Source organism: Camellia sinensis, chromosome 15, assembly GCF_055761805.1.
Source record: "Camellia sinensis isolate YWXY chromosome 15, ASM5576180v1, whole genome shotgun sequence".
Lineage (NCBI taxonomy): Eukaryota > Viridiplantae > Streptophyta > Magnoliopsida > Ericales > Theaceae > Camellia > Camellia sinensis.
The window spans coordinates 8,109,525-8,121,916 of record NC_138975.1 but is presented as its reverse complement, the minus strand read 5'-3'; positions in this window follow the sequence as shown (position 1 = coordinate 8,121,916).

Below are 12,392 nucleotides of genomic sequence, written 5' to 3'. Positions count from 1 at the left end.
TGATATAAGGGGTAAAAGAAGAAAAAAAATGATTGTGATTTATCACCTAGGTGAGAAAAAGAATATATATATATATATATATATATATTATCATGTTTGGATGGATAAAAAAATAAAATGATAAAACCTACATCAATAATATGCTTTTAGCTGATCAAAAAAATCTATATAACAATGGAAGGGTGAGTTTGAAAATGTCTTTGAAATTAATGGTTCAGATCTATCTAATTTAAAAAGCAATGACTCAGATATATTTTTAAAAATATCTCTCTCACAAACTATCTTTAATGGTTTAGATTTGTTCAATTTAAAAACAATGGCTGAGATTGAAAAGAATTTCAATGGTCTAGATTTATCAATGACTAAAATTCAATGGCTCAGATTTGTTTACCAATCTACTCTCACCAACCCACTGCACTTACCAGGTAAGGCACTCTTTACATTATTTCTTTACATCATATGTATCATCAATGAACAAAGCTCTAAGAAAGCTTTGAAGAAGGAAGAACAAAGCTCTCTTCTCCACCATCACTAGGTAAGGCACTCTTCTCTTCTCCACCATCAAATGTATCATTTGTTTTACCTCTCTTCTCCATCATCCCATCATCCCCACCTTCAGTTTATTTTTTCCTGCAGCAAAAAAAAAAAAAAAATTCTAAAGCAAAAATGTGTCTCTTCAAACATTCGGAGGGTTTGTTTTTGAAGCAAAAGTGTATTTATCAAACATTTGTTTTTTTCAAAAAAAATTCTGAAGCATTTGTTTTTTTCAAAAACATTTGTTTATGAAGCATTCAGAGGGTTTTATTTGTTTTTTCAAAAACATTTGTTTCTTCAAGCAAAAATTCTGAAGCAAAAATGTGTCTCTTCAAAATTTTTTTTTTGTTTTTTTTGTCTCACATTCGGAGGGTTGAGATTATATTTATCAAACATCTATGGGTCAAGATGATTTGTTTGTGTTAGATTTGTTTGTGTCTTTTCACTTACTCTGTCTCTCTTTCCCATGTTAAGAGATAGATTCATCTCTTTCTCTTCTTACATACTCCATCAACTCTCCATTTTCCTCTCTTTGATTTCATTGAAGTGGGTTTCTGTTTCTGTATGTATTTTATTGAACCCTTCATTGATTTCATTGAAATGTGTCTCTATGTATAGCAATCCCGGTTTTCCCTTTCGATATCTGTTGTATTCCGGACTTTGGTTCCGTGGAGTTGGTAGTCGTATCTATCTTATTGTCATCCTTTGATTCCATTTGTTTGAGCTTTAGGATGTGTTGGGCATGTTTCGAGCAGGTGGGTTGAGCTTTGGTCTAAAATCTTGTTGCCAGGTTTTTGGTCGTTCCGCTCGAGCGGGTCGTCTAGCGCTCGAGCGGAGATTGCACACTCCCAGTATTCTCGGTGCTTTGCAGAACTTCTGCAGGTGTGATTTCTACGCTCGAGCGGATTTCCTGCACTCGAGCGGGCTTGTTGGAGCTCGAGCGGGTAGTACATTTTTGGTGTGAGTTCTGGGAGGGGGAAATCTACGCTCGAGCGGACTGATTTTCGCGCTCGAGCGGATGTACTTTATTCTTGTGTCTTGGCGCTCGAGCGGGCCTTCTTGCGCTAGAGCGTGTGTAGATTTTTGGGCGTGACGCTCGAGCGTCCTGTTCTACGCTCGAGCGGGAATGTCGTATATCAGAAGGCAGTTAGGCATTTTTGAATCACTTTTTACATTCACTCTCTCTTTCTTACTTTCCCAAAACAGATTTTGAGAGCCTCTCTCTCTAGAAACTCCCTCTCTCTAGGGTTTGACCTAGTTAGAGTGCTTCCCTTTCCTTTGGCCTTTGTAAAAGTTGTGTTGATCGTCAAGGGTTTCGTTTTGATCCGTGGATCTTGGAGTTTGGAGCATTTTGGTCTTCTTCATCTCTTTCCCTTGGGCTCCGAATTTGAGGTAGGGATTTCTACTCACTTTTATGGGTTTGACCTAGATATTGAGTTTTTGTATGGATGATTTTAGGTTTTGGAAACTAGAGTTTCAAAGGTTTAATTTTGGAAAGAGGGTTTTGTTTATTTTGGACCATAAATATGTATTTGGGTTTCAAAATGAGTATATTGATGTTGCTGGTAATATATGGACTCTTGGAGTCAATATTGGGAATCAAGGGGAAAATGCCATGTTTGGGTATTTTTGGGTCGCTAGTATAATTAATGACAAGTGTTGAGAAAACATGGAATTGAGTTGAATATAATGAAATTGGCTCATTATGAGATGGATTAGTGAAGTTGGATTTATTAATCGCTCACTTTTGAAAATATGGATAAATTATCTGTTAACGTATTTATTATCTGTTTAGAAATAATTGCCTTGAGCTACCGGTGGAGGGTAGTCGTGATTGTTGTAGACAATGCATGATGATTAGGCAAACTAAAACTAATCAATGGAATGTGTCATCGTATATGACAGTTGAAAGAATACATTAACTTTATGTATTGTTTGATGATATATATGATAATTGTTTATATGCATTGTGTTGTGTGGGAGGAGATAGAGGATGTACTCCACGGTTTAGAAGAAGATAGGGGATGGACCTCTAAACCGGTTAATGTTTGGGAGAAGATAGGGGATAGACTCCGGTGATACAACTCATGTGCTTATCTATGGAAGCGTTGATATAGCTCATATGCTTATCTATGGAAGTGTTGATATAGCTCATATGCTTATCTATGGAAGTGTTGATATATCTCATATGCTTATCTGTTGAGGTGTTGAGACAGCTTGTATGCTTATCTATTGCGAAATGGGAAACGTTTAATATGAATTATTATTTCGTTTAGAGTGTGTGGCCAGGTTCTGAGCCACGGGTATGAATTTGGAAATTAGATAAGAAATGGAAAATGAAATGAAACATAGACATAGTGCTCATGTAATGGAAATGATTTTATGAATTGATTTATGGGAGTTAAACATTTATCAATTACTAATGTCTTAGTTACTGCTCATATTGTGTTTAGCATATCTCTATTGGGTGTTGGCTCACCCTATATGGGACATTATTTTCAGGTACAGGTAGCATGCCACCTCTACAGACATAGCTTGGATGGTTATGGGAGTTGAAGACTCTTTTTGATTATTTTGTTTGTATTACATGTATATCAAGCCAAGGACTTATTTTGTATAGAGTTAGTACTCTCCTTTTCTGTAACCAAGTGTTGACTTGGAAAGCTGTAAGCCCGTAGGGCATTTGCTTTTGTTGTTAACATGTAATACAGTTGTAAGAACTACTCTGATGAATGGAAAGGCGTTGATTTTGTTATATTACTGCATGTCTGAATGATGGGTATTATGTATTTTTTTTGAGGGCGTTACACTATGTATTTTATTCTGTCATGAACAATAGTACAAGGTTAGATTGGGTACTGGATTAGATTGGATAAGGTTTTTTTTAAGATTGTTTAATCTCTTTGATTTGTGTTTTGTACTAAGATTAAATAATATGTTTGTTTGGAATGGATAGGACATGAGACATATGGTGAATTTAATCTGATTTGGAGTGATGTTACAGGAAAGTTTTGGAGTGAATTTAATCTGAATTTAATCTATTATAGGAAATTTTTTTTTTTTTGGGACACCTTCGAAGATTTGATATTATATGTCGAAATTAGTACAACTTCAGATAAGTGCTATTGTGCAAATAAAAGCTCCCCAAACATGGCCTTAATGCGTTAGATGAGATTGATTCACTTATCTCACCACAAAATTACACGATGGAAATGTCTCTGCTGTAAGAAATGTTACCACTTGGTCAGGCACTTGCTACCTAACACCCCTTATTGGAGCAATCTTGGTAGATGCATATTGGGGAAGATATTGGACAATTGCTGCCTTCTCTACAATTTATTTCATTGTAAGTATGAAATGAAGTTGTCATTGTGCTCAAATCTTAGTGCCTTCATGAATAATTGGATGATAATGGATGAACAACCTCAGTTTTTTCACACTGCCTTGAACCTTTTTTGTATTGGACATGTAGTGCATCATCTTATAGTTTTTTGCTCAAACCATGTTTGTAGTTTGAATGATCTTTAGCTTCCAATTACGTATTACCTACAACATTCTGTTGAACAATCTCTTCCTACTATTGGTCATGGTTCTATTATAGAGGTGAGTGACTTACTAATTATTGGGTGGTAATGAGGTTATTTTGGGGCATTTCCATTTAGGATATTTTAGTATTCCAGAAATTTACTGCTTGTGACCATCTCTATTCAAGGTAATGGTTTGTAGGAGTTTGATATATTTTTTATTTTTTTCCAATTCAGTAAGAAAAAATGTCAATTAAAAATTTATAAACATAGCTATTTCCTAGATTTACCTCTTACTGTCAGTTAATGATTGACCTGGAACCATTAAGTCTGATCTTACTTGAATCATGCGTCACTATGTTAGTGGATTTTTAAGTAGAATGTGTTAGCATTTAGCATCTTACAACATGGTGCAAGGACAATAGACCTATTTATGTCACATAAAATAGGGATCTAACTATAAGACAAAAAGAATCTGGACATTTCATTAATACCACCAACAAGGTGAAGGAACGGGAGATGAGTAGTATGTGAATTTAGAGGCAATGTTTTACACTACTTTCTTTTTCGAAGAACCCTCAGTTATAGTATTTTTTTTCCCCCATTTCTTAAATGCTTAATATAAAAAAAGGGAGAGAACTTAGAACTAAATTTCTGGATAAATTAATGTTCTCAAACAGAAACTTTCCCCATCTCCGATGTTGTAAAATATAATTTGGATAACATTGTAGTTTTGGATAATTGACGAGGCCTTTTTTTAGAGAAAGAAATAAAGCTTTAATTTCTATGTTGTTTAATTTGTATATAAATATTCACTCAGTATGTCACCTTGCCATGTATAGGACACACAACAATATTCACTCAGTTTAATTTAATATTTACTTAGTTTGTTATCCTTTCTATTGTTATGCCTTTCTTAATGCTGACATTGATACATGTTTAGGAATGTAGGATTAGGTGCAATCTGAGTTACACCATGGACTACGAGATTTGTCAAGTCATCAAAAAATAAGAATTTTTTTACCAAATTTGTCATGGTCATCAGTTTAGGCATGGACTACTAGATTTGTTCCTATATGTGGGAGAGTTTTTATTTTTCTTGCATGTGGATAAGTGGATGTTGACCCAAGGGCACAACAAGATGGATGATTTGATGCTCATTGATTTTCTTTGTTATGTTTATTTTTTTATTTTTTCTTTGTACATTTTGTCTTAGTTAAATCTAAACCACATTTCATTTTTCTATTTCAACGAATTTTTTTTATAGAATTCATGAGTTGATTTTTTAAATTAATTGATGGGACTTAAGGCTTGGTTTGGTTTGGTAATTGATCTTTAAATTCATGAGTTAATTGGTTTGAATTTGTGTTATCATACTGTTCAAGCTTTAATTAATCTCATTAGCAAAAAGTCTTTGTATTTTCTTAGAATTCTCTGATTGGTTGTTGAGAGTTTCATTGTTCTAGGTTAGTTTAACTGGATATCTTTATGTATTTAGATTCAAATTATTATTTACTAAATTTGATATTTTAAATTGAAGTGGGTCATAATTGATAGATTTTATTGCGAGAGACAATAAATTTGACGAAAATGGGTTAGACAGAGATGAAAATTGATGAACCATTATGAGATACAGAGAGGTTAGTTTTTAATTGCTGAACCAATTGATAAGGCGTTTTTTGAAGAGAAAGAAATAGAGCTTTAGTTTCTATGTTGTTTAATTTGTATATAAATATTCACTCAGTATGTTATCCTGCCATGTATAGGACACAAAACAATATTCACTCAGTTTAATTTAATATTCATTCAGTTTGTATTGAGTTGATTTTTGGATTCTATGATTTTATCAAAAGATCATTTACTCCACTTAGTAACCCAATAGATGCCAAGTGGGTAGATCAAGCACTACTAGGAGCACATCCTCCTTATTGCTCTTTTGGTAGGAGGAAATGTAGCATCACCCGTAAACTGAGACAACTCTTCGTAAAAGGTGGTTAATGTTTTAAACTTTGTCCCTAAACATAATGATAGTCTCTTTGTTCTTGGTGCGGTTTATTCTAATTTTATATTTCTATTATGCTTTCAATATATTAGTCTTCGCAGGACATAGCATTAGAACAATATTTTCTAATTTTATATTTCTATTATGGTTTCAACATTATGGTTTCAGGACATAGCATTAGAACAATCAAGCCTAGCCTCATAATTAAATTACATTGTCAATGGGTTTGGTGGCAGAACCAATATTTTGGCTTGGGGGCAACATTAAGCAAAAATGTAAGTTTATATTGCCAATGGGTAGAGTGGCAGAAATAATATTTTGGCTTGACGAAGTTTTGCCCAGTTTCACAGGCTTATTACTCACTGAGTTGTGTAGTTATGAATTATAATTAAAAAAATCACATATCTATCTTTACGGTTAATTTTACATTTGATCAATTAACTGGTTTAAGGATTCCCAGTGGCAGAAAATATATTAGGGGAATTGCGTACATATCAATTTGCTTACCAATTGATAGTTGTAAAGAGTATGCATTTGTCTATTCTCTCTCTAAAATTGGTCCCTCTATAAAACATGTATTGGTACCATTTCGTCAACAAAAATAATTTTGCTTACGTATGTAAGGTTGTGTTTGAATCATAATAACTTTATATTTCCCTCATTTTTTATTTTTCCTTTTTAAATTCCTATCTAAATTTAAAATGATATTCTCGGAGGGGAATACAGTGAGGGTGGTGGTTGTGCAATACGGTTTACATCTAGATCAATTTAGTTTGTGGTTGACATTCAATTTCTATGGTCACTAGCATAAGGCACGAAGAAACCTCATCTTCATGTTTTTTTTTTCTTCCAGAATGCAGCTTTTCTGTTTGATACTCAGTATATAATTGGAGCAATTATTATATTTTTCTCACATAAATACATTTTTTAGGTCTTGGTACTATTTTATTTGATAAATTGTTCATATTTTACTCTTTCATGATAACGAAACTGCATTGAGTTTTTATCTTGCGCGCAATATTTTGGATAATATAGACATCTTAAAATTAGATTGATCATGACTATGAAAAAATTTCAATCCAAATTTAAACACCTTAAGCTTCAATTCAAAGAGCTACTTTTGTTTGAAGTATATTAGTTGGTCTACTTTTGAAAATGCATTTTCATGGCATTGGTATGTCATGGGTGAGAGAGAACTTAAACAAAAAGCAGAGAAAGGGTTTGGTGTGCAATGAGGCTATGGGATGTCGGGAAATGGAGGTATAGGGAGAAAAAAAGTGCAAACAAATGAATAGAACAGTGAGTGAAAGATATGGAGGATACGACAGCGGGAAATGGTCTGCAATTAAATTAATGGATTTGATTTAGTTTAAAAGAGGAGATATAAGTTAAAATGATTAAAAATGTACGTTGGCAAAAATATCAGTATGAACTGGATGGTTAATATTTATGGTACATGCTAAATTTTATGTTCAGGAAATTTTTTATTGGCTGGAAATTAATTATATTTGCTGGATCAATTTTTCTAAATGTTTTATTAAGTGTTTAGAGGCTAAAAGTTGAACTTTTGAAATCATATTTAAGAGTTAAGATTTAATGTGGTTAGAACCTTAAAGTGAACCTTTTATTTGTGTTTGATGACTTTAGTTTTTGCAATTGTTATAAATAGTTGTATATACATACATATACATACCCCTTTCACTCTCTCACATCTGCATACTCTTCCCCTCCCCACCAGCTCTTGATCCAAAGCCCTTTACGATGGCTTCTTTGTTGATGCAATAAAAGTTGTTATTGCATAAGAATACTTTTGATGGTTGATTTCAAAGTGGGTTATATATTTCAACAAGCCACAAAACAAAAATGAACCACAAGTGTTTTTGAAAATGTCCTACAATTGTCTTAGAGATACAATTGTTTTTAATGGTTGAGATCAATCCTAATCAACATCTGACGGTTAAAAGTATAAGTTGAAAAAAAATGTGTGTTGATGCTAGACCTCTGGTTCTCGCTTACCAGTACCTCTGTCTATCACAAATGTCACTCTTCCCCTTAGACTTGAAGACCAGAAAGAGCTCTACTTAGTTTGAATTCCTAGACTTGAATGAGGAGAAGAGCTCTATTGGTTTTGATGTAAGTGGGATTACCTTAAAAGTTAGTTTCTTTACAACATAATTTGAAGACCGGAAAGGGCTCCACTTACTTTTACTCTATATCTCTCTCTCTCTCTCTCTCTCTCTCTCTCTCTCACACACTCACACACACAACCTCTTTGCAAGTGATGATAATGGCAATTTTTTGTGAATTTTGTTGAGGGTTTTTGTCTTTGGGATTGTGCTTTGTACATAATTTAGTTGTATTTTGATTGTCCTTTTCTTTATGGTTATGTATAGCTCATTTGCTATTTCAAGTCTCAGTTTAGGTGTACGATCAGAAGATTGAATATCTTTATTAACTGGTTTTACTTGCTTTGGTTTTAGCTATGTTGTGGTTCACTTTCCCACAATTTATCTTGGTAATTTTTTTTATTCTCTGGATGGGTTTGGGGATGGCTTGAGCCACATAAGAAACTTGAAAACTCTAAATGTTTAAGGAAGCAATTCGTTTTGTAGAAGACAAAATACAAGAAATTAGAAAATGGGAGAATGATTTGATACAGTTGTAATTAGGTGGCATCTTCATTTTGTTTCTATGTAAAACATTTGATTTTATTTGTGAAGTGATGATTGGTCCTATATATCAAAGTAAAAAATTGATTTTGCTTGCAGGATTATTATTCAGATTCATTTTTTCCTTCCAAATTATTTTTAGTGTTTGTTGTGGCCAATACAAGCTATGCATTTCACATCATCTCTGTTTTTTTTTCTCAATTAATTTGTCATCATGCAATTTGTCATGTGTTGCTTCATGCATTGTTGGGAATTTAAGATTGTGGCCTCATCTTGTCTTTCAAAGATTACAAATATTGTGTTTTATAGTAGTGATGACATAAATTTTTGATTTTTTCGTGAATTTTGCAATGAATAGTTTGTGTTTTTTTAGGGCTTTTTAATTTTAATTTTATTATTTGATCTATTTACAGAGCTTAGATAATTGGAAAAATGGCAAGTTCATTAATGCGTGTTCTATGTTTGGAGAGGTTTGTCTAATTTATATTTTTGCTGTTGTTAAAATTTGCTCCCCGGTTCAACTAGGAAGACTTCTATACAAGGGTTATCATTTTATTGATAGGTTTCACTATGTAAAACCTGTGTAAACTTCTCTCTTACATTCATGTTTAGAATCTTTGCTCAATGCTATTTTTCATGTGTGTTTCAGCCAATGATGGGGTCAAAATTATGCTTACCACTGATATATTCAGAGCTATCAGAGAAGTACATGAATTTTGTGCTGAAAGAAAGGGATTAATTACAAAACAAATTGAAAGAAGATTATTTGTTGCTATGACAATGTTCAAACCAAACCAAATTCAACCAAGCCTTTAGTCCCATTGCTATGACAATGTCATTGCAAAAAATTGTGAAACATGCAATTATCACTCTTAAACATGGGTTTGTTGAGTTTTTTTGGTATTGTTCAAATTGAAACCAAAAAATCATCTGATTCAATAATATTATGTTAAGCTATTCATGCATTTGTTATTGTTTTTCAAATTATTTTTATTACTGCAATGAGTTCATTTTCTTGTCAAATTAAAGTTGCTTTTAAAGAATCATTTTGTTGATTTCTCATATGTATTTTGATGTGATTTCTCATTGCTAATGGTTTTTTAAAGTGAATTTAAGCAAGTGATTTTGTTGCAGGTGGCTGATCCGTATTAGGAACATTGGGTTACGTTGCTTCTCTTTATGTGTGTAGTTGGTTGGCTCTCATTCTAAACTAGACGATTAATTATTATTATTTTTAGTTGGATAAGATGATTACTCTTTTGTACCAAAATATTCGTTCACCTTTTCTTGAAGGTATTGAAATTTGATAAAGTGAAAAGGTTACCAGTAATGATGCGAATTCAGTAATATCCTTTTATTGAATGTTTCCTATACGTGTGCCATTTTGACGTGGATTGAATTCTAAAATTTGTTGTTTGGACTTGAATTTTAGCAAAGATTTTTAGATTCTATTCTTTGCTTATGCTACACTATAATATAAAATTTATTATTTGGACTGTAATTTTGAAGTTTGTTATTTGAAATTCATGAATGTTTTTGCCAGTTTACTGTGTAGAAACAATTTCAACTTCTTATTTGTGAAGTATTAAGCTGGAGTGAAGTATTAAGTGTCATTACAATTGAATTCCGTAGCACGTGTGGTACCAAAAAAATTATTGACCGTGCCTTCAGGCACGGGTTATCCCTAGTTCCATACAAACAAACTATTGTTTAAACTAAAATTATACTTCCACACAAAATAGAGAACCATAAAAACATCCAACCGTCCATATACAAAAAAATATATTTAGTACCATGTGAAATGTCCACTTGGCGTGGTACAAATTACCATCGTAATATGTAGCACGACAAAAGGTGATCCATATGCCATGCCAGTAACTATCAGTTGGATTGCACAAGTTATTTGACAAAAGCTGGTTGTCACATCCGTACGGTGGTTCGGGGGCCGATTCATATTTTTGCCTCCTTAACGCCCTTTTTCGGTTAAGTTTAAAGCGTTTTCGGCTCTAACTCCCAACCTACACTTGCTAATTACATTCTGTCGGTTGTCACAAGTCCTATTTGTCATGAGGAAGCTGGCTGTGACATCCATACAGTGGTTCGGGGGCTGTTTTGCATTTTCGCCCCCATAATGCCCTTTTTTGGTTAAGTTTTAGGCGTTTTCGGCTCTAACTCCCAACATACACGTGCTAATTACATTCTTCCTATTGTCATAGGTCGTATTTGTTATGGAGAAGCTGGTTGTGACATTCGCACGGTGGTTTAGGGGCTGTTTTGCATTTTCGCCTCTTTAACGCCCTTTTTCGATTAAGTTAAAGGTGTTTTTGGCTCTAACTCCCAACCTACACGTGCTAATTACATTCTGTCTATTGTCACAGGTCCTATATGTCATGAGGAAGCTGGCTGTGACATCCGTACGGTGGTTCGGGCGTTGTTTTGCGTTTTTGCCCCCTTAACGGCCTTTTTCAATTAAGTTTAAGGCATTTTCAGCTCTAACTCCCAACCTACACGTGCTAATGACAGTCCGTCTATTATCATTGGTCCTATTTATAGTGAGGAAGCTAGTTGTGACATCCTTACGGTGGTTCAGGGGCCGATTGGCATTTTCGCCCCCTTTGCGCCCTTTTTCGGTTAAGTTTATGGCGTTTCCGGCTCTAACTCCCAAGCTACACGTGCTAATTACATTTTGTCTATTGTCACAGGTCCTATTTGTCGTGAGGAATCTGGTCGTGACATCCGTACGGTGGTTCGGGGGCTATTTTGTATTTTCGCCCCCTTAATGCCCTTTTTCGGTTAAGTTTAAGGCGTTTTCGACTCTAACTCCCAACCTACACGTGCTAATTACATTATGTCTGTTGTCACAGGTCCTATTTTTCCTGAGGAATCTGGTTGTGACATCCGTTTCGTGGTTCGGGGGCTGTTTTGTATTTTCACCCCCTTAATGCCCTTTTTCGGTTAAGTTTAAGGCGTCTTCGGCTCTAACTCCCAACTTACAAGTGCTAATTACATCCCATCTGTTGTCACAGGTCCTATATGTCATGAGGAAGCTGGCTGTGACATCCGTACAGTGGTTCGGGAGCTGTTTTGCATTTCTGCCCCCTTAACGCCCTTTTTCGGTTAAGTTAAAGGCATTTTCGGCTCTAACTCCCAACCTACACGTGCTAATGGCAGTCCGTCTATTGTCACTGGTCCTAATTTCCATTGGGAAGCTGGTTGTGACATCTGTGCGGTGGTTCAGGTGCCGATTCACATTTTCACCCCCTTAACGCCATTTTTCGATTAAGTTTAAAGCATTTTCGGCTCTAAATCCCAACATGCACGTGCTAATTACATTCCGTCTGTTGTCACAGGTCCTATATGTCGTGAGGAATCTAGTTGTGACATCCGTATGGTTGTTTGGGGGCTGTTTTGCATTTTTTCTCCCTTAACGCCCTTTTCTGGTTATGTTTAAGGCATTTTCAGCTCTAACTCCTAACCTACACGTGCTAGTTACATTCCGTCTGTTGTCATAGGTCCTATTTGTCATGGGAAAGCTGGTTGTGATATCCGTATGGTGGTTCGGGGGCTATTTTTCATTTTCGCCTCCTTAACGCCCTTGTTTGAATAAATTTTAATAAAGAAAGCTACAGAGGTTTGTCTCTAGGTATCCGATTCCTTTAATTT